The sequence below is a fragment of the Opisthocomus hoazin genome, chromosome 5, assembly GCF_030867145.1.
Source record: "Opisthocomus hoazin isolate bOpiHoa1 chromosome 5, bOpiHoa1.hap1, whole genome shotgun sequence".
NCBI lineage: Eukaryota > Metazoa > Chordata > Aves > Opisthocomiformes > Opisthocomidae > Opisthocomus > Opisthocomus hoazin.
In genome coordinates this window covers 27,992,109-28,015,158 of record NC_134418.1, presented here as the reverse complement: position 1 = coordinate 28,015,158, position 23,050 = coordinate 27,992,109, and the positions used below count along the sequence as shown (strand labels likewise).

At 42.4% G+C, this 23,050-nt stretch overlaps 1 protein-coding gene across 9 annotated transcripts in view; it reads left to right on the top strand.

The window, feature by feature from the left end:
* APBB2 (amyloid beta precursor protein binding family B member 2) overlaps positions 1-23,050 on the top strand; it is a 196,126-nt gene that overhangs the window by 42,630 nt on the left and 130,446 nt on the right. For 7 of the 9 annotated variants that reach the window (XM_075420730.1, XM_075420738.1, XM_075420736.1 and 4 more), the window contains one exon: positions 14,150-14,246. The exons of the other annotated variants lie outside the window; for them this stretch is intronic. The gene's annotated coding sequence lies outside the window, so the exon portion shown is untranslated. The remainder of the gene's footprint in view (positions 1-14,149; positions 14,247-23,050) is intronic. 9 annotated transcript variants of the gene reach the window in all.

Sequence of the window (23,050 nt, the reverse complement as noted above, 5' to 3'; positions counted from 1 at the left end):
TTGAATTACACCATCCTGTTTTGTGCATCAGAAAAATGATGTTAATTTTGAAGTTGTATTTTTTAAATGAAAAACTGTAGACAACAGAACTTTTAGTCACAAATTTAAGACCAAACCTTTCCCCACAGCTGGAGAGAAAACACAGTGCATGTTTGGCAAAGGCAGACTGCTATGCTGTGCATTTACAGGCCTGTGCCCTGTGTTCCGGTGCGATGTGTAGGTTAAACTCTCCAAGAACAAAGTTTTGCGGTAGCTGGACTACTGGGCAGTGCAGGCGCAGTTTGGGCTGTACCTTGCTGAGCGGTGCTGGGTTGAGGAAGGGCGGGAGAAGGCAGGCGTGGTGCTGGCCGCAGCCTGGGCTGCCGGAGAGGCCTGCCGGCGCCTTGGCCTGGTGGGCCTCTGGGACCCGCCGCAGAGAAAGCAGGATGGTTTGAAGAAAAAGGGGAATGTTGGCACCTTTAAAAGGTATCCCTTCAGAAGTCTTTTTTGTCCGTTTTAACGTCAGCATCGATCTGTCCCAAAATTGCTGAAGTGAGGAGATCACAGAATCACAAAGAATGGCGGGGGTTGGAAGGGACCTCTGTGGGTCATCTAGTCCAACCCTCCTGCCGAAGCAGGGTCACCTACAGCAGGCTGCACAGGACCTTGTCCAGGTGGGTCTTGAATATCTCCAGAGAAGGAGACTCCACAACCTCCCTGGGCAGCCTGTTCCAGTGCTCCGTCACCCTCAGAGGGAAGAAGTTCTTCCTCATGTTCAGACGGAACTTCCTGTGCTTCAGTTTGTGCCCATTGCCCCTTGTCCTGTCGCTGGGCACCACTGAGATAGCTTGGGGTGATTTTTTTACTGATAGCCTCTCATTTTTTTGAGAAGCATAAGCAATTATAATTAACCCATCAGAACCTACATGGCAGAATTGAAATGAGTTTAAAGTACTCTTCACCAAGAAGGAAGTGGATGTGACCCTGGCAAGGAAACACTGTTGCCGGTCTGGGAGGGTTGGTGTCACACCTGAGACGAGGGAGCGTGCCACATGACTCGCATAACATTTGTTTCCTCCCTTGGGATCTGTTTTATTTAAGCCATCGTAATAGAAATCTTTGCTTGGCTTACACAAAGCACACTTGCTTCCTTTCCTGGTTCTCAGGGTTCACAGAATTAGCCTGGTTACATTTCTTGGGGGACTTCATGGGGTTTTTGAAAGCCACGTGAAAAAAGGCAGCGACTGCTTGTGGGTTTTTAACTGTTCTCCTCTTCCTTATTGTCAGTTTCTTATACAGAAGTGGGACAAGAAGCTGCTGCTGCTTTCTGGTCTGTCAGCCCCTTGGCAGTGCCTCTTCAGATTGTGTGGCCAATCTTCAGGCCCCTGTGTCCAGTCTTCGTTGGGGTTGAGGTGGAGTACCCAGTTCTCAGCTAATGCAGTGCTGCAGTCAAATAACTTGCTCTTGCCGTAACATAACTACCCCATGCCATTAGGTTTGAAAGCTCTTGTTTTACTGACTGTCCCAGCCACTCCGGAATAGTCTTAAATTTAAACATAAATCTTCATTTGCCTGTATGATGACAACTCAGAAGTAGTTCATAATCGAGTGGTCCATTGCCAGTCAATGTCCTCTGCAGTGTACATTTTGCATATATATATTTCTGATTGGGGCTGTATCTTCTACAGTAGTAGTTCATTGAGTATGGTGAGCTTTTAAAAGTATTATGTGTTTTCTGCTGGTTTGATATGGTGATCTTGCAAAAAGGTGAGCAGCAAAGCTTGTCTCCTAGGAATATTTGCTGAATGGCAGTAACTGAGTTTGAATAATCCTCTGTGTTAACACTAATTGTGGATTTGGTTTTTTTTGGTAACTAGAAATAGATTTGATTTTTTATTTCTTTTAGTAGACTATCTTTAGGTGAGTTCAGAAGGTCCTTGTTAAAAGTACAGACAGAAACAGGATTAACTGGAAAGATGATCAGTAATAAATATCTTAGGAGGTCAGGTGGCAGATGATGCCTGGCATGAATGTGCTAAGAATTTTGAGGTGTCCTCTTAAATCAGGTTTTTAAACACACATCTGTCTTAGCATGTTATACGGAAGATGTGTGGTGATTTAAAAAATTATTTAATGCATTGATTTCTGTAAAGATTTGCTAGAGAGCTGGCCAAATGTGTGTGTAATTGAAAAGGAATATAAAGAAACCACTGATGTTAATTATGGGAACGGGGTGCAGGAGTCTAGCCCCACTGGTTTCACTGGGAACAAGTTTTGTCTGCTAATTACTGCTATGAACAAGGTTCTTCTCTCACACCAAGCATTCTCCATTGATTTAAGACCATGCTTAAATTACTGTGACTGAAAGTACCTTTGCCTGTGGCACTGTCTGTCTCCCTTAGGAAGGGATGCAGAGCGTTTCCCTGGTTTCTATTACATTTTCTAAACTTCAGCTGCCTTTGAACTATAGTGTTGGTGCCTTCTCGAGCTTTATCTTTATTTTCACTGTAATACTATTGTGACTGTTGCATAAACTGTTGGACTTGCGGGACCACTGGCATCTCTTTGTTAGGTAAATACTCCTCTGACCAGGTATCCAGTGTTTCTTTAAGTGAAACCCTGTTGCTGCTTGTTGCGCTCCACTGCCTGCATCTGCTGAAGCTCGAAGGGCTTCTGGGTGTTGCCCAGCCGGGCTGATGTTTCTGTCAAAAGGCTTCTCTTTAAAAATGCCTGTTAATGTGGGCAGCATACGCCAGATACCTCTAGATTCTTTTGAGGGGCTTTTGCTTGACTCATGTTGGGGTCACTTTTCCCTTCCTTTCCCAGGAGGCAAGGAGTGAACAGGGCTGTCCCTATGTCAGCTACTGCATCCTCCTCCTGGAATTCAGAGAAGGAGGAGGACCTATTGCTCTGTGCTGAAATTAGATCAGGCTCCCATCTCAAATTTGTATGAACCCGTGTGTGGATTTCTGTGAGCTTCAGGTATGACCCTGATGAGATTTTTTTTTTTTTTTTCTCCTCCTATTTCTAAACAACACTGAAAACACAGAGTGTGCAGGGTAAGAGTTGAGCATGCTGATGAGGATACATGTGTCATCTGAGTCATTAGTGCTGGCGGTGCTCCTGGCCTGTCGCATGTGCCAAATGTGACATCTTTCAGTGAAGTTTAAAGGAGTGGTGAAAGGTTATGGGCACAGTTTCACATCGCTTTGGACTGCTCCAGGATGAATGTTTTAAAAGCTGTTGCTGACAAGTGTTAAAGGGTGTCTGTCCATCTCCTTCAAACTGTTACAACATGCCTTCTCCTCCTCCCTCCCTTGTGGCCCCCTCTCCAAGCTGATCGATTTGAGGACCCAGCTGAAAACTAACCCCTCAAAGAAGATGCATCCTTGTGACTCTGTCGCTGAGAAGAGGTGACTGAGACAGTCCAAAGGCCAACTGGTGCTGAAAGGGACAGTTGGCTTAAATCAGTGTAGATGTGAAACGGTGCTGTTACGTGAAACATTTGCTTCTGCTGGCTGTCAAACAGCAACTTTGACTTCTGCTTTCTACAGCTGAATGTACGTGAAATTATTCCTAAAACTGAGGTGAGCACTGCCTGTCCATATTCAGAGTTTAACCTGTGGAGTCCAGGACTCTGTATTCCATTTAAGTTCTGCCTGCATGAAGATAAAGACAGTTCCAGCTCTTGTTTATGCGTGTCTTGAGTTTATGCTGTGCTTAATAGCAATACTAAATTTCACTGTTGCTTTAGACTGTGGGAATAAGTTACTTTTAAATGAAGACTCAGAGTTGGCTGGCCTTGCAGACATCGAGAATGTGTGCCTGTGTCCATCCACATGCATACTTACACATATGTCCATACACGCACATCTCTTGACAGGAGGTCTTGGAGCCACTGGTTCTCCTGTAGTAGTCTGAGCACAGCCAGCTTTCTAGGTGGGTAAACTGGAAATAATGGGAGTTGCGTGGACTTCATCTGAGATTGTAGGTGCTCACTTCTCATAGTGCTTTCTAGCAACTTCAGCACCGTTTAGGTATTGAAGTGTCTGGTAGGGCTTTTTGACTTTTAGGTGGTCCCACTTCAGCCGTCTGTGTTCAACTTTGGTGTGACTGGTCGATGATTTTTTTTTTTTTTTTTTGTAGAGCTGTAACTCTGCACTTGTACTCCAACATGTTCCAAGACCTCTTGGAGGTGGCATGTGTGACGAAAAATAATTGTAAGCTCCAAAAGAGTTTTGAATTTTATTTTTCAGTTGTGACACAGACCTCAGTCTAGGTCTGTGAAATTAGTGGCTAAATTCCCCTTGACTTACTGGAGGTTTCCTCAAGACTTCTCCATCAGTACTTCAGCTCGGTTTGTTCTATCTATTACATGCTTTGCTTCTTGTTGTAGAGCACTTTCTTTTTAATTATTAAATTCATAATACTTTGCATCTTTTGTCACAGTTTAGCCAGAGAGGATCAATACATAGTCAGCTCCAGAACTTTCCTGTCCAAGCCACCATCACTCTTGTGCTTCTAGTCATTATCAGTACTCATTTCAGAATCTGTCAAGCCTCTCTGCCTCTAGTGAAAGGGTCCTCCCCCCCCCCTTAATAGTTAAGTATTGATTAACTGTTTTGAGTAAATTTGACCGCCTGTGGCTACTTACTGACCCTAGATTCCTGCAGTATCTCCAAGCAAAATGCTAAACATAGTTGGCATTCTTAGTACAGCACAAGTGGGTGTGTTGGGATTTTTGGGGCGCTAGGACAAAGCACTGCAGTGCATATCCAGGGCATTCTCTTACTGGGGGGTGGGGGGAGGCTGAAGAGTCTTACTGGGTGTTAAATTCAGTTGTTAAATTAAGAGACAAGATTCCTGTTGCTGTGGTTATGTATGATGCCTCTCGGTTTCTTACTTTTTAATTGGAAAAAATTCAGTGTACTGGGGGAAATTAATTCAATGTAATTCTGTGGAATCGAGACCTTAGTTAAAACAAGGGGATAGCAGGAGATTTTAGTTCATAGCCAGAAATAATAGGGATATAAGTGAGCTAGGATGAGAGAATGTTATTAGGGTGAATTTTGTTGCTTCCTTTTGGAGCATCTGGTATTAGCTGCTGTCAGGTCTGTTCTGAGATGGTGTTTCCTCTGTTTTAATGAAAGTGGTTGTGGCAATGTACCGGTATTTTGCTGAGGACTCAGCAATAGTGCAGCAACATATTAGTTTCTGTAGTTTGTTTTTTTTGGTACTGATATGAAGCATAAATATAACCATTTGCCAGTGTAATTAAGTATGTATGACGTCCTGTAAGAAAATTTCCTTCCAATTCAAGAAGAAATTCATTTACAAACTTTTTGATTTAATTCAGACATAGCTGCCTCTCGTGTATATGTGTATGAGTGTTGTCCCAAAAATAAATAAGCATATTTTGGACATAGCAAAATAGTTATTAATTAATCTTTAGCCTTATTGTTGTTATTGAATTATAACATATTATTAATGATTTTTTTTTTTTTTTTAAATAAGCTCATGATGCCTGAGCAAAAAAAAAAAATCCACAACACTAGTAAAAATCTGGTTCTTAAAACCTTGGGAATGGAGAACTCGGAAAGAACCTAAATAAGCATGTCTTGGACATAGCAATATATTTATTAATTAATTTGCAGCCTTGTTGTTGTATACAGGAGTAACGTCTCTGGCATAGAAGTACCAAATTTCTTGTCATCTGACAGCCATCCTTGAATTTGCGCTTTAGGTAGTGGTTCTTGTGACCTCTTCTGTAGCTGATGATTTTGTATCTTCTGTCTTCCTAATATCTCTTCTGTGGAAAGCATTTTTTTTCTGTTGTTGCTAGAGTAGTTAATCATCATTTTCTCTGGAGAAACTGCAGGTTCTCTTCTACCTGTGGCCGCAAGTTGATTTAAAAAAACCCAACAAAATGTCACAAAACAAAAAACAAACACCTAAAAAGTATATGGATTAGGTAAGAGGTTTCAGCCTCATAGCAGATTTTATGACACAGTAAGAAGATGTATGCTTGTTTTTTGAAGCTCATCAGAAAATTAATCTTCTTTTCATCAGGTTATTGCACCATTAATAGATCTTCCTATCAGAGGCAGGGAATTGCAAAAATACTGCACAGCTCTAGAACCGCAGTCTTAAGTAAAAAAAAAAAAAAAAAAAAAAAATTGATCTAAATATCTTTCCCTCAATGAGAATTGTGAGATCACAGCTGCCATATTTTTCATCTGCTTTTCTTCCTTAAGAGGTCAACCCTAGATGGTGAGTCAGCTAGCCAGCAAAGGAGATTAATGAAGGAATAAGCTAAATAAGGATTTTTTTTTTCTATTAACCACTAGCTATTCTGAACAAGAAGTATTCCAAGTACTTTCTGACCCTCTTTTGTTAAAAAAAACCCTAAACCACCACCAACAGAAAATCCCAACCCCAACAGTTGTTGTATTTGAGGTGATGGAGGTGGGAATGCCTTAATTCTAAGGCTATCTGTGATGATCTATTCTAAACCTTTCATTGGCTTGCAGAAGATCTTTCAGTGTGGAGAGAAAAATGTGCTTTAATTTTTTTTTTTGTAGTCTTTATTCCCCCCCCCCCCCCCCCCCCCCCGAATGACAGAGGCTTGTAAGGTAGAGGAGATGATCCCTTTTTCCAGCTAAGCACCTGTTGTGCAAAGAGTTTTGAATATGTTGTCCTGGTATGCAGAATTAGTATGATTTCTGTTAGTACATGTTGCGTAAGTTAAAGGTTCTTCATAGTCTTTTAGCTGGCTTTGAAGCCAAAATTATGAGGGTTTGTAACAGCATCATTAAAATTGATCATGACTAAAACTGCAGAGACTTGCGCCTTTTATTCTGCCTTTTATTTTAGTGCACTCATTTTAAGTGTGCGGTCTGAGAGTCTGCCTGAGCTTTCATGAATGCAATTTGGTCTCCTGCTGGACAAATCTTCCTGTATAGATTTTCTTATATATATGACAATAATGTAAAAGAAATAGTAAGAAACAACGCAGATGCGAGACAAAGACACCCTTCTAATGGCATAATAAATCTGCAGTGTGAGTGGATGCCCAGGCTAATGCGAAAGCTGCGTGAAGGCCAGCTGTGCTGGCGGAGTGGTTAGCTGAGCAGGATGCTGAAAGGCAGAGAGTGCCAGAGAAACCGAGCTGGCATGGCCGAGTGCCTTGTCCCATGATGCTGTAAGCTCTGTGCCTTGCCCTGGCATGGCGAGTATCAAGGATGCTCTAAGATGGAGCGCCCTGTTGTGTGCAGTGTAAGCTAGAAAGTACTGGAGAAAATCAAGAAGGGTTGAGGAGATTTACGCGGTGATAATAGTACTCAGAATAGGAATGAATAACTGAAGTCAGTTATTGGGAGAGTTTGTACTTCGAGCACAGGTGATAATGCCTTTATACAACGACTCGCAAATTCAGATTTAACTTCAGTTTTGCAGTGTACTTCCAATAGCCTGCGTTCATTAAGGCAGGGTTACAAACTAAGGCCGAGTGTCGCTCCATTCTAATTTATACCGATTTAGCTAATGCTTTGTGAAATTATTGTGTTAATGGTGGGAAAGTACATCTTTTGGGACATGTGAACAAAGGACTGTCTTGTTGGGAAAACTGTGTCTGTGGTTTGTGGAGCTCTGGAGTTGAGCAGATGATGCAGTATTTTAACATCATCTTGTGAGAAGGTAAATTGCATTTCTGTTTGCGTCCCTACTTCTTCTGCAACAACTCGTCCTGTTTTTCTGGGTTTGACCTGTTAATGTGTGTGCAGAACAGGAGGTGGAGAGAGAATAACTAAAGAGCATGCCTGTGCCCTGGAGGGGAAAGGATGACTTAAGCTAAAACACTGCCTCCATGTCCCATGGGTATGATATGTGGTAGAGTGACTGGATCTCCTGCATTATTCATTGCCACTGGCTTCTGCTGTGATGTGGGTGTTTATCACATGAATAGTTGTGCTGTGGGTTGCTGCAGAAAAGGTGTGTGTGACCTGAATACTCATCACCCACAGGTCTTTCTCTAAGTGACAGATAAAACCTGATCTCAACTATGGGATGTCTGCTAAGGAGGTGAATCATGTGGAGATGTTTTTCTCTCATACATCTTGTGGAGAAGCATCTTGAGTTGCTTCTAACCCTCATGGTTGGTCTCTGTCACAAGTATCACCATGAACTCCCAAGCTTTCAATTCCTTCCTTAAAATTTGATGCCTGTGTGAAAGCAAATTTTATGCTTAACGTGTGTTTGGAAAATTGTTCAACTAGCTAAGTTGTACCCCATTGTGCGAGGACTAAGGTTTTTTTTTTTGAGAGAGAATTTCCAGGCTGCTTTGTTTTGAAATGTTGGTTAAAATCTCTTTCTTTACACTTTGTAAATTTTTTTTTTTTGACTCAGCTGCTTGAATGTTTTCAAAGCACACTTCTTTTGCTCCTGAAGTGCTAACAGCAAATCGTGCATTGGGCTTTTGCGAGCTCTAAAGCTTGGGTCAGGAGGGATGAGCAAACAGAAAATACGGCTTGATTGCCATCCACTGGGGGGAAAACATGCCGCAGTGGTACTCAGACTGTGCTTGAAGAGTTTCTGATAAGCGATACATACGCCTGTGTGGATGGTGCTGTGCTTTTGGCGTAATAACCCAGAAACTGTCAGCCTCAGCCCAGATGTTTGCTCAGACAGTTCTGTTACAGCAGCTATTTGTCTGGTTCTTGTTGTGAGCTCAACAGCGGTCATGATAGCAGTGATGCTGAAAGCTGGAGAGAAGGGGTGGGCTTAGGGACACAGAGGGAGGACATAAGGCTTCGTTGTGCTGCTGGAGGGATGCTCAGCACACTGCAAACCGCCTGCCCCGGAGTCTGGGAGCTGCGTTCAGGGTGTTTCTGTGCTCTCCTCCTCTTCCATTGGCTTTTGCACATCGGATGTGTGTGTGCTGAGACCTAGCACCAGAACAGCATCTGTCCTGCTGGAACAGCTCCTTGTGCCAGCTGGCTGGTTCACCCTTATCTCCACTCACTAGCGGAGATACCAGCTCCCTCAGGCTGCAAGGGTAGCTCTGAGGCTGAAGGTGAATTTCACTCCAGTGTCAACTCAGTACTTGGCTTTCTGGTGCTTTGGTGTCTGTGCAGCACAGCTCAGTGAGCGGTAAGACTTGAGAAATGCAGTAATTCGTGCAGCCAGAGGACCAAAGTAACACCCTGCTGTTTGGGAGCAGTCATTGGCCGTGTGGAGGTCTGTGTAAATAATTTGAGGGTGATGGTGGGGAGGATTTGCCAAAAGGAAATATAAAAAACATCTAAACACCTTCCAGTATCCACTTTGGACATTTAAATAAAAAGAATCACTAAAATGAAGGGAACAGACTTGGGTATCGTTCGTATAAATATCAGCTTTCCATCCTTACGGTCTCTTCTGTAGCGACTCTGTGGTCAGCACGTGTTGTGGGGAGGCAGAAGACCCATGCCCGCATTCATTCTTGGTTTGGGAGGAATCTTCTGCCCTTTCCAGGAAGATGTCCTGAATATGTTTTTTAACCTGGCAGGGGAAGAGTGGGACCGCTCCTGCAAATGATGAATAACCAAATCTCTTTGGTTTTGTTGGACTTCTCAGAGTTCATAAATAAAACAGTGCCATGTGCATTTCAGTGCTTTAGCCACTAATTGTGAAAGAAATGGTTCTTCCTGATCTTCAAAAAATTGTGCTTCAAAAATTTGGGAAGGTAAAGTACCATCTAAGTGATGCTATTTTCATTTTGGTCCTCTACGGCAGTAAGTGAATTAATGCGTAAGATGCTTCCTTCTGTGGATTTGGCAAAAACTGCTATCAAAGAAGGTAAGATGCAGACAAAGAAAGGTAGATGCTAAAAATATTGGGGAATTCTTGAGGCAGTGACAGCAGCCTTCTCCACCCCGTCATTAATGAGTCTTTTAGCTGTCACTATATTATGAGAGTCCTTCACATCTGTCAGATTGAAGTACAACTTGTTAATGCAGCTGGAAGGTTTCTTTCTTTTTCTTCTTTTTTTTTTAAAATATAATTTGTTGATTTATTTTTGCTTTTTTTTCTTTAAACTGTTTCCAGACTAAGGCCCCTAGAAACCTCAGGACAAAATTCAGCTCTTCCTTCTATCCTCCTTTTGGAAACAAACCCCCGCAGCCTGGGTTCTGGGGGTGATTGCATGAGGCTCACCGGAAGGCTGTCTGATGTACTGGGGTTAGAAACTGGTAATGTGCTTTCTAGAAGGAAAGAGAAAAATTTGTCCCTAGAATAGATGACCACGCTGTACTTGTTAATTATTGATGTTATGCTGTACCACTTCTGTCTTCTATTTTTAAATTGGAGGGAGAGGTGGAAATTTTTATGGGGGGGCAGGTGGAACCTTGTGATTCCTGTTTGAATGGCAATTTAAGGCAGAGTCTCCAGTCTGATAATGTAAATGCAGCATGCCTGCATGTCTGTGCGTGCCGAGAGAAACTTCAGTATGAAAACTGCCACCAGTTTCGTACTGGTATCAGTTCACTCGTCCCTATATGATGAGTACTGTACATATGTAATATCCTCAACCTCATCTCTAAGTTCATAACAGTGCTTACATTCTAAAGCACAGGAATTGGAAAATCTATAGTTATTTATCCCATAGCAACTGGATCCCTGCCGACTTGCGTGTTGCTCATTTTACACCCTTTCACCCTGCCCAACACAGACAGGTTTGCAGGCTGTTAGCGATATATAGCCATTACCTTAAAGGACACAGGAGGAGTGCTCCAGAGTGGTGTAATCCTTAAAATTTTTACTCCGTGGTGCAAATAGGTGGGTTTATTTTCCTGCAAAACAAGCTTTCAAGGTGAAAAAATGGAAAGCTATCTGTTGCTCTCCTTGGAGCGAGGTGCCACCCCCAAGCCTAGGCTGGCTGCTCTCTGCTGGGGCTGTCCGAGAAGCAGTTGCCCACTGGGGAAGAAAGAGGTGGATATATTTTGGGTTTTGGTGTCAGTTTTTAGATTAAGTGGATTTAAATCGGAGTAGCTCAGTTTAAGTCAACAGAAGCATCTGAGAACCTTGCTGGTGCAGGGTTTTTTTCCAGTTTAGAGGCAAGAACAAAACTACAATTCCATTGCTGAGGAGCCCACCATTTATATAACGTGTGCTTCAGGAAAAAAGAGTTACTGAAGTGTAAAACCTGTTTTGGTACTGAATGACTCCCGTTTAAGTTTGGTGATTGGAAACCTGCCTTTTTTATGCTTAACCTAAACTTTAAAGTTCCTTACCAAAAGCAAGGAGTTTGGAAAGGAGAGGAGTCAAACCTGCTAACCTTCGTAGTTCTTGGTGGGAAGCCACCAGGCACAAACGCAGGAGGAAGAAAGCCGCAGTGATTCCTAGGTCGATACATTACTGCTAAACCGCAACAAAGTAGCTTTAGTCTGAATTTACTTTTTAGTTTTATTACAAATCCATGGGAAGTCTCTATCGGGTAAATGTGTCTCTTTTGTGAGAGCTCTGCAAAAGTGAGTTTTGTTCTCAACAGGGGCAATAACTCCCAGATTTCTTCCTTGCTGGTAGATGTTTTTTATTTGGTTTTATTATTTCTAACAGAAATTCTGTGATGTGCCCAAGATCGTGTTGCATTCTGGCACCTGTGAGATGCCTTGTTTCTGACGCTGGCTGAGGACTGAATTGCAGATCTGTGTCCTGTGGGAAATCCAAGTACCCCGGAATATCTAATCCCATTTTAAGTATGTGTAGCTGTTGCCTCATCTTTACAAGAGAAGGAAATAGGGACTATTTAATTTTTTTAAACTTGCACCTAGTATTACCTCAACCAGACAGTTGTTGATTTCATTAATTGTAACAGTGTGTTCCTACTTGTCATCTGTGGGCGTTAAACATTTGCTAATTCATTTTCTAAGAAGGATATCAGTGCCTGCGTGCTATCTGCCTTCCAATTTACTGTTTTTAATAAAGTCCTAAATGAATTATTCTAACTTGTATAGGTCTGGGAGACTGAACTTGCTGCACTGTTGGCTGGCTGAGCTTTTCTGTGAAATCCTAAGATTTATAAACAGGAAAAAAAAATTCCTCTCTTCATCCCTGAGTTGTTTTCAAGTCTGCCAGTTTTCAAAGCAGGCAACATGGTAATAATGTGAGTGGAGAGGTTGATGTGTTCAGCAGGACACAGAGAAAAGGGAAGGATGCTCAGGGTGGGGGAGAGATTCACAACTGGGAAATATAAAATGTTGGGTGTGCAGTAGCACAGTTTCAGGAATTTATGTCATCAGTGTTAATATCCCTTTGGATCTGAGGTCAGATGTCTCTTGTTGAAACTTTGGTTTGCAATCTGCTAGCTGCTGTTTTGTTGGAGATCTTGGTCATTCCTACCTTTGAGAGCTGTATTCTGCATTTCAGTCTCTTGTCTGATCTCAGAACCAGCAGCTGACCCTGTCTTAGTTTGGATCAAAAAACTGTCTTGTTCCAGATGTAAAATGCTTTTGGAGCCGTTGCCTGTTTTTCATTGAATTTACCACTGCTTCTGTTGCAGTTATGTTAGGCTTGGTCTAGAGCAAAGTAGGTTTCATAGATAGGATGAAGAAGGCTAATTATAAAAATACCCATGCCAGTACAGATGGATGCATGTTTGTTTATCTCGGGAAGAAACCCCTCAAAATTATTTGGAAAAAAGCTGGTGTGTATGCCCAGTCTGTGGAGAAGACTGGGGTCTCAACACTTACCCCAGAAAGTTTTGTTGATATAAAACCTGTAAATTTCAAACAGAAGGAAATCACTGGTTTCTTGGCTTTATTGGTGTGAAGGTGTTAACATGTTTTTTTCTTTCTCCCTTTTTTTTCTCTTTAATACTGAAATCTTGTAAACTGATAGAAGAGTCCACAACTGTGCCTGCTAAATTGAGTTAGAGTATTAATGAGCATTGTTCTGTTTTCTTCCTGACCCCTTGAAGATTGTTTTAAAAGTGCAAAAATTAGTATATTTTCTTTGTTTCTTCAAAAAGCTTTAGATTTTTAAATTATTTTTCATCTGGTTTATAAAAAGGTCCATGTTTAAGTTTCCAAATGACAAATATCATTTTCAATGAGAACACTTATCTCTCTTAAATGATCTGTTCTAAGTACTTTCTAGGATTTAGAGTTCTTAGATTTCTGTTAGAACAAGGACAGGAAAAAAAAATCTTTAAAATGGAGTATAATTTGGCTTGATTTAGCCTGGCTTTTGCTTTAGCAGAGAATTTTTTATTTTTTTTTAGAAGCTCTGCAGCAGATGAGATTTGTATCTTCAGTCTTGCATATTTATTTTCTCCAGACTCCAGATGAGAGAACAAATACAAAGTTGAATAATACTTCGAATCCTAGAACATCATTTGACTGACAGATCTGCTGCTGCTGACGGAGTGTTTTTTGATGGGGAGATAACCTCACTTCTGTCACTATGTGGCAACAATCCCAATATATTTTTCAGTACCAAACCCCAAAGTATTAGAGTAGTTATTTACCAGGGGGCAGAACAGTTCAGGACTGACTGTGATGCAGCATACAGACTTCACAAAAATGAGTGATATACTTGGCGTCTACTGAACACAAGCATAACTGAAGAGGTGTTTTTTCACTTTGTTTTCTAAATTAGGTTAGGAACGTGCTGTTTAGTGAGGACTTTTTGCTGCTTTTTGCTAACTTGGACTTCATCTCTATCATCTAAATTAATTCTCTTTGTGATATTCAGGGTTTGTGCATGAGGAAAACCGCAGGTCTATAATGCAGTGCAGAGGGGAGAATTCAAAGTGTGCTTTACAGCGTGTCTCTTACATGCCCAAGCTGTCACAGTCCGACAGCAGCTTGTGACTCCTGCCTGGTTTAGGAAGATCCCTGCACTGTGATATATGGATCCTCTGTTCTGCTTTTGCTTTTCCTGTGAGCGTTTTGTTGAATGCAGGTGATTTCAAAGGATTTAAACTCAAGATGGCTGTTTAGTTTACTCAGTTGCTTGCCCTGCTTGGCTGATTCCCAGGCTCCCAATGCCTTGCTGGCTCCTGCTGCTGCAGTGGGTGGCACTGTGGGTTTCTTCTGGTAACCTGCACCTCTGTGAGCTCAGTGGGTTTCATTAATCCCTCCTTGCCTCTTCATGAACGGCAACTCTTAAGAAGTAATTTGTTTTTGTTTTGCAGCTTGCCCGATTTCTGCAGCGACCTGAGAGGGTGCTGTTGCCCAGGCCTCCAGGACTTGGTGCTCTGGTACGGGCTTTCCACCAGCGAGCTGGGGAGAGTAAGTAACCTGCTCCGTGTCCTGGGATCCTCCGGGGTCGGGGTCTCTTTCTGCACTCTTATTGTCCCACGTCTCAGACACTGAAGTCTTAGACTTCTCCCAGCACAGAAACTGGAGGTACCTGTATTTCTACGCAGTGTTTATGTCATTTATTATGATGCTTGTTAGCAAAGATGCTCCAGCTTTTCTAGTACTCCAGCAAGAGCAGTTCTTGGTTTATCCATTCTTGCAGGTTAGCTTTATTTGTATGACAAAACACTACAACTTGCTCTGCCGCCTCATGTAAGAAAAGGCTGCATGCAACAGAGGTGCTTCATGGTAGTGCTGTCCTTCTGTGGTGTCAGTGAATCTGTTAATGCGGACACCCGTGTTGAATTTCAGTGTTCTGTGTGGCAGAATTGCAGTCTCCTATGATGTGCTCAAAAGGTTCTGTCTCTGAGTGGGAGGGAGGCCCGCAGCAGCAGCTGCTTTGTGGCACCAGCTGAGGCCATCTATGTGGAGGGATCGTCTGGTGGCACGCTCCCCAGCAGCCTCTGGCGCTGTGGCTTTGCCTTCCTTCTCATGCGACCTGACAGGCTGGGGATGTACTGCCCTGTACCGGGCAAGCCACTGGGCTTCTCATCTTCATAAATAAGTCGTGTGAGAGGTCTGACATTGTCTGCCCACACAGAAAATGCTGTTAGCTGGGAGACTTGGGTTAAGGGTGTCTGTAGGTTTGCCTACGCCGCGCAACCAGTTGTGTTGGCAGAGCTCTGCAGAGAAACGGCACCATTTGGTGCCGGAGGGAGGAAGTTTTTCCATCAGGATTGCCGTTCCACCTTCCTGAAATGCAGCAGCACTCTTCTTGGCTTTGCTGATGTGATCCTTACTAAGGGTATTATTATGTACAGTCCTAACTGCTGGAGGTGAGCTGGCAGAGCTTTCAAATGTATGCCAGCCTTGTAGCTACTGAGCAAATCTCATGCGTGCCTGAGGTTCTTGCTCTGCTTGTAGGGTATACAGCTGCAAACTCATCCTGTAAGTTTCCTCTCTAGCTGGTTAGTTAAAATGTGGAGGAGAGAAATGCTAGTACCTGACTGAGACATTGATTTAGAAAGTGGTCTTTCATGCTGTGTGTTACTTTTCCCAAAGAATTCCTTACAAAGGAATTACTCTTCACAAAGGACTTCTCATCTTGAAGAATCTCAGAGGTTTTATCATTGTCGTTCACCCCCCTCCCCCCACTAAAGCTCCACTCTGCTGAGATACTTCTTATTAACGCAGCCTTTGCACTGACTCCAGCCAGGGCTAATCTCACGTTGGCATGCAGTTGTGTGAGACACAAATGTTTTAACCAGTGCAGCAAGACATCTCTTAAGGGCTTATGTTAAGTGTTCAGGATTAGTCTTCATCTTCATGCTTTTCATATATGTTAGTCAAGCAGACTTAGTGGTCTGTAATATGTAGGAGGCCAGGCTAATGATACAACTTTTCTTTCCAAGTTGCTGCGCTTTAATCTCTGTACCTACCTGCTGGACAGAGCCTCAATTCTTACATGGGAACTGAGCAGTATTCTTCTAAAACATAGCGTTGCCATGCAGATTGTTAATTTGTATCATATATGAGGTCACTCTCCTGTCTTTTTCGTATTTTTTTATTTTCTTTTCTTCCCCTTTAGTCCTCTCCCTTTCACTAGAAGAGCCTGTACGTCCTCTTGTTGTCCTGGGTCATTGTATGTATCAGTAAGGGAGTCTCATAATTTCCCTTACAAATATTCCAGTATTTTCCCTGCAGCAGAAGCTATTGGGCTGAGAACCTTCGCCTAAGTAGGACCAGTCACCCTAATTCAGTTTGCTTCTCTTTGCAACCATGTCCAGTTCCCCAAAGGGCCGTCCAGCAGAGCATCTTTAGGTGATTGCTTGCTGCGTGACGCTTGGCTGGGCTCTGTTTTACTGGCAGGAAGCAGTCTCCCAGGGCATGGTGCAGCCGTTGGCCTGGCGTTAGCTAGGTGTCTTGCAGGCAGCGTTGTGAGACCATCCCTGCTAATCTTTAATCAACACTCTCATGGCAGACTGCTTTGATACCGAGCTGAGGGTAGTAGTGCTTCAGTCGTGATGCAGCTGAAACTCCTCACCCCAGCTGCTCAAGGAGGATGCAGCTTGCCAGACCCTAGCTTTTCAAATTGAGAGGAAAGATTTCTTATTTTGTGATTTCTTATTTTGTGGGGTTTGGAGGTAATGGAGTTGGTGTGGGTTCAACTACCTGAGCAGCTATTGCTGCTTTTCGGAGTCTTTTAGCAAGCCTTGCAGACAAGGCCTGGGTGTTGTGCTCGCAGTGGAGCTGGTGCTCACTACATCATTTCTGAGATCACAGATGCTGTAGCGTAGACTAATTATTTTTCAGATTTCACTCTACAGAATATATTGTAAAGGTGGAAGTCCATGCCAAGAACATTAGCCAGTATTTCTGATGAGACAGTAATTTTGGTAACGTGTGACTGTCTGTTAGGGGTTGAACCAGAATCAACAGTTTGTTTCATAGGCTAATAGAAAATCCGTGGTTGCTCTCACCATGAGATGTACTTGTACTGGTGACCCCCTCTTTAGTTAAAGTGTCTTATTAAGATTTATTTATAACTGTGGCCTTTCAGTACTTCAAGGGGGCTTATAGGAAAGATGGGAACAATGATTTTAGCAAGGCCTGTTGTGACAGGACAAGGTGTGATGGTTTTAAACTAAAGGAGGGTAGATTTAGACTGGATGCAGGGACTGGATATAAGGAAGAAATTTTTTGCTGTGAGGGTGGTGAAACACTGAAAGAGGTTGCCTGGAGAGGCAGTGGAGGCCCCATCCCTGGAAACATTCAAGGCCAGCTCGGACGGGGCTCTGAGCAACCTGATCTAGATAAAAATGTCCCTGCGCACTGCAGGGGAGTTGGCCTGGATGACCTCTAAAGGTCCCTTCCAACCCAAAGCATTCCATGATTCTATGCTGGCTACAAAGCAATGAGGTTGGTTGAACCTAAACTTCAGGCCCAAGTGTGGCGCAAAAGTCACGTATTCTGTGATACTTTGTAGGGAGCCTGCAGGAGATGAGTTTAATGAGTTCCATTCTAACTGAGCTTACTTCAGCCTGTTTTGATGCTGAAATTGTAGGAGATTATCTGAAGTACTTGTTGCTTGGCAAATATGGCTGCAGTAGCTCCATGGTAGCTCCCCAAGTAGTGTTTTGCAAGCCCTGTTCTGTGGCTCAGCAGAGGCTATCGGAGAGTTCCTGCTATGTTATTGTCACTTAGGACTGGAGAGAATAGCTGCTTATTTGTGGAAAATGATATTTGCAAAATGAGGCTAATTCTCTGGTGACTGATTTGTTTGATAATAGTAATAGATTGTGAAGGAAACCCTGGGGGAACTTCTTAAGTTGCAGCAGGTGAGTGGAATAGCCTGTGCTTCTGCTCCCAGTGTTGTCATCGTTCATCATCACGTTTTGCCACCGGTAACAGCAGCAGAAGATGTAGTACTGGGTAGTGCAGGACATGGTTCAGCCTTTTTTACTACCTTAATATATCATACTTTCAATAAGAAATAAATTCCTTGCTATATTGATAGCAATTGTCCTTGCAAACCAAGGACACAGCTCTTGTCTTGGGGGAGGGTGTTGTGGAGAGGAAAGACGTGAAAAGAAATAATTGAATCTTAGCTGATTGTTTGTCTTGAGCTGGTAGTTTATTGTCCTCAGACTCATCTTTTTTGTCAAAAAATACAAAATGGTACCATGAGGTAGAAATTAACAGTATTTTAGAAAATGTTAAATGAAATTGCTTTTTTTAGTGGAGTATTGCAGTATTTAACGTGATTATTCATAGCTCAGGATTAGGAAACATCAGCAACAACATGAAACTCTATTCTGGTTATGCTGACAGATGTTTAACTATTAAAAAAATTGATCTTTCCTAAGAACAAGTGCTTCCTTCAAGAAAGGTGGAGCTCTTATGTGATAACTGCAGATAATGAATCGTATCTTGACTTGTGACTCAGTTAATGAATTTTTTCTTTTTGGATGCTGAGAATCCTTTCCACTGCATTGTCGCAAAAAAACATGGCACGTGGCATGTCAGCTTAGGAACAATTCATGCTGTATTGCAGCAGTAGTCAATACAATATGCGTTGTGTATGGAGAGGGAAGGAGTTACCCAGAAATGTGCTTATATTATTCTAAATGCATGTCATCATTAGCTTTGAGCAAAGAATCATAGAGCCCCAACCAGAGCCTGTCTCGCAACCACTCTTCTGTTGTTTATGCAAGTGGTTTCGTTGACTGACACTGGTATAAAATTTGATTCAGATGCAGGGTGGGTTATGTCCGTATGTCATTCAACATCCAAAACAGCTGACCAAAGTTTTATCTCAGTGTGCTAGACATGGGTTTCAAATACTCTTTTAGTTAAATAAAACTGCAAATCCTGCATTCTGTGATTTGGCTGTCTCTTGTAGCCGTTATTTTTGAGGGAAGGTGAGGCTAAACAAGTACTTTGACAAAAACTCCAGTATCATTTTCAGTGTAATTACTACTTTGTTAAATTTTTCAGAAGTATTTCAGTACAACACTGGTACATTAATCATGAGGTTTGGTTATAGAGCTATAGAGGTAGCTTGTGTAGCTTCCTTCTACAAAGACATAAAAACTCCCTGGCTTTTTGTGTCCTTATTTCATTAACTGCAAATAATATTTTTTCCTGTAATGCTGCATAAATTACTCTTTCCAACAGTTCTTTATTTATAAAATGCTGAGGGGTTTTGTATGGCTCATGAACAACTGTGTAGTCAGTAGAGGTGCTGTATGAGAGATCTCTGTATCTAATTGCTCTGCCATAAAACCTGCCAAAACTGGAAACAAAAGGAGACATTTATTTTGTGTAGTCTATTTGGATTCTACAGCATTGTTGTCCATATGAGTTCTTCATGACTTCCAATTTATTTTTCCTTCATATCCCTGTGGGTTAAAAAAACAAAACAAAAACCCAACAGGGCTGAATTGTTTGCTTGTAAAAAAATGTAAATGAGTTGCTTGCCTCCTACAAATAAGACTCTAGTCCCTTCTTCAGCAGCAAAAAGAAATGTACTGCTTATGTGGCTAGAGCTGTAGCTGTTGTCCAGTTTATGGCAAATTGAGGCATTCCGACATGCACTTGGTAACTGCACCTAGAAAAAGAGGTTTTTTAAGGAAAAAATAGTACTAGAAATTAAAATCCTGAATCATGCCTCAGAAACAGTACATCTGCTTTCAGTCGTTCCTGGTTTTCACTGCGTCAGAGAAGTGAGAAGGCCAAGAAATTGTGCAGAAGGCACAATGTTCACAAAGTTTCTTCCAAATCCTGTTAGATAAAAGCCATTTTATCCTTTGAAACTTGATACCTCAAATCCTAGGTATGTGTATTTTGTCATGGTTTTGGATGTTTGTGGGGTTTTATTTGTGGTTTTTTTTTTTAAAAAAACCACCACCCAACTTTGTGCTGTGGATATTCCCTATTATTCACTAACCGTGAGTTTTATAACCCTGCTGGGTTTTTTTTCAGAGTTGCTTTTTTAGGTTCTCGTTAACCTCTCAGTGAATTCCACAGAAAAATTGCCAACGGTCTTTTTTTTTTCTCATTTAAAAAAAATCACGTCAGAGAGATGTATCTCCCATTCCGATGCTTACCCCCATCATATTACACAATTCATAACTTCTAAGATGATTTTACTAGACAATTTTATACCCTTTTGGAAGGCTGTTCTTGGACCACCTTTCTCTGATGTTAGTTATGATCTAATTTCCAGCCTAAATTTTGCAATGACTGCTTTACATGCGCTCATTTCTTGCGCCAACATTACACTTCAGAGTTTTTGTTGCTTTTCTCAGCCTTCGTTTTGCTGTAAGCCAAACCCTTAATATCCCTGTACAAGACATAAATCTGGTTCCTTGATTATCTTCCAGTTTCCTGTGTTTTCCATTAATCCCTGGTGTGTGAGGGACCAGATGCTACCAGGCTGTTTGAGAGGAGGTCTGGGCATTGCCTCGCATGGTGGTGACAGTGTTCTCCTAGCTCTGCAGGAAAGGCTGTAACCAGAGGATGCATTTGCCTTCCCCGTGCATGCATCGCACTGAAGCTCAGAGCCGGTTAGTGCCCTGCTGATGTAGCTGGGTCCCTTTTTCTTCCATCGCTTCCAAACATTTGCATCACAGCCCAACACTTACAGCAGAATTTCTTAGCAAGTCCCTGAATAAATGACCTTGTGCTCTGTGTTACTTCACTTCATTACATTTCTATTATGCTTCTTCTCAGCATCAAATTTTCCTTCTGGTGATTCCATCTTTCTCCTTGCAGCAGAGTGTCCAAATTTTCTGTCACCAGCAGATTTCACTAACACCTTTTGTGACACGATCATTAATGATAATATTAATTGCAATTTCCTTTTATAATCCAATATTTTCCACTCTTTTGCTTAATTTGTATTTTCCCTTCTCCTCCTCCTCTGTCAAAAAGAGAAGTTCCCACTTTGGTTCCACTGAACCATTTATTTGGACCTTCCTTTATGCTCCCTCTTGTTAACTCCTCGGAGGTAAACGTTTTCTGCTTCCCTCAGTGCATCAAAGCTCCTATACAATAGCTTTGATAATTGTTCCCTAAGTCTTGCTGGGTTTACAGTCTCTGAAAAACACTTGAAGATCCTTGGGCTTGTCTGGGATGCTGAAGTTTGTATACTGTGTCTGAGGTCAAAATCAAGCATGGAGGAAACCTGTGTTAGTGTCTTACAGCCTTCCATTGCCACAGGTAGAATAACATTTTGTTAAAGTAACAGTTTGCTTCAGCGTCATTCTTCTGCTGTGAATTTTAAATTGTATTTTAACTGGTTGTCCAGTGGTCAGGAAGCATTTACACACACAAATATATAAAGTGTTGTATATTGATATAAAACATATATATTATGTATATTTATATAATGTAAATTTTAATCTATATATAAATGATAAGGTTAAATATTTTAGGGGAATCTCTAGCTGGAAGTTTCAAAATACAACCCTCATTGCATTTGTTACTGCATTTGCTGCAGTCGGGTCCCCAGGGAGCAGCAACAGCTAATGCTGTGACTGTTGCATTGCACACTGGGGGTGTAATGTGCTTGGGCTGAATAAAATAGGAAACCCTGATGGCAGGAGGATTGCGTGATAAGATGAGCAGAATTGTGATTTTGTTTTGGTATATTGCTTTCAGGATAGAAACAGCAGAGGCTGTTTGGGACAATCATGAGGAAAATCACAGAAGGTATCTTCTGGTGGTGGAACAAGTGTTCCTCCAGAAGGAACTGTTTAAAAAAATACCGGTGCAGGTTTTTTTGTATTGTTTTACAATTCTCCTCTTCTGTCCTGAGCTCACCAGGTTTCCAGCGCGCTAGCTTTATCTTATGATCAGCTTGTCCTTTGAGGACTTTCTAGTAGCCATAGGAGTTAGAAACAGCCTGGGCTTGAAATCTTGGTCTTCTAGCAGTTGGTGGGTTCTGCTGTGCTCACTGCTCCCATGGAAGGGTAAAACACAGGGAGTGTGGATTAGATCATTTGGATCCAAATGGGCAAGATGGGTAAACTGGGAATTTTTGACTTGAGTAGTAAAATGAAGCTATTCTGTTTATTACGTTTCAGTACTTAATTTTTTCAGTATTTATCAGCAAGGTGAAGATGGTGGTGGTTTTGATTTTGTTTTTCTGCCTGAACAGTTGATTCAAAGATAATCCCCTCTATCACAGTTGACGAACGTTTTTGGTGCATCAGATACATCAGTTTGGAGAGAGAAGCTGTGGCTCATCCCATTAGTTAATCAAGAGCTGGCAAACATAGAAATTATGACATTTTTCTGGAGTTTCCGGTTCTGTTTTATCTCAGCTTCCAAGTTTTGCATCCATTCTTGGAAGGACAGCAGCAACGTTGTCTGGGTAGATGAGGGGAGAGTAGTGGATGTTGTCTACCTCGACTTCAGCAAGGCTTTCGATGCTGTCTCCCATAACATCCTCCTAGGAAAGCTCAGGAAGTATGGGCTGGATGAGTGGTCAGTGAGGTGGGTTGAGAACTGGCTGAAAGGCAGAACTCAGAGGGTTGTCATCAGCGGCACTGAGCCTAGTTGGAGGCCTGTAACTAGTGGTGTCCCTCAGGGGTCAGTACTGGGCCCAGTCTTGTTTAACTTCTTCATCAATGACCTGGATGAGGGGACAGAGTGTACCCTCAGCAAGTTTGCTGATGACACCAAACTGGGAGGTGCGGTAGATACACCGGAAGGCTGTGCTGCCATTCAGCGTGACCTGGACAGGCTGGAGAGATGGGCAGAGAGGAACCTGATGAGGTTCAACAAAGGCAAGTGCAGGGTCCTGCACCTGGGGAGGAACAACCCCATGCATCAGTACAGGCTTGGGGTGGACCTGCTGGAGAGCAGCTCTGCAGAGAGGGACCTGGGTGTGCTGGTGGACAACGAGTTGACCATGAGCCAGCAGTGTGCCCTGGCTGCCAAGAAGGCCAGTGGGATCCTGGGGTGCATTAAGAGGAGTGTGGCCAGCAGGTCGAGGGAGGTTCTCCTTCCCTTCTATACTGCCCTGGTGAGGCCCCATCTGGAGTACTGTGTCCAGTTCTGGGCTCCCCAGTTCAAGAAAGATGAAGAGCTACTGGAGAGAGTCCAGCGGAAGGCTACAAGGATGATGAGGGGACTGGAGCATCTCTCCTGCAAGAAAAGGCTGAGGGAGCTGGGCTTGTTCAGCCTGAAGAAGAGAAGGCTGAGAGGGGACCTTATAAATGCCTATA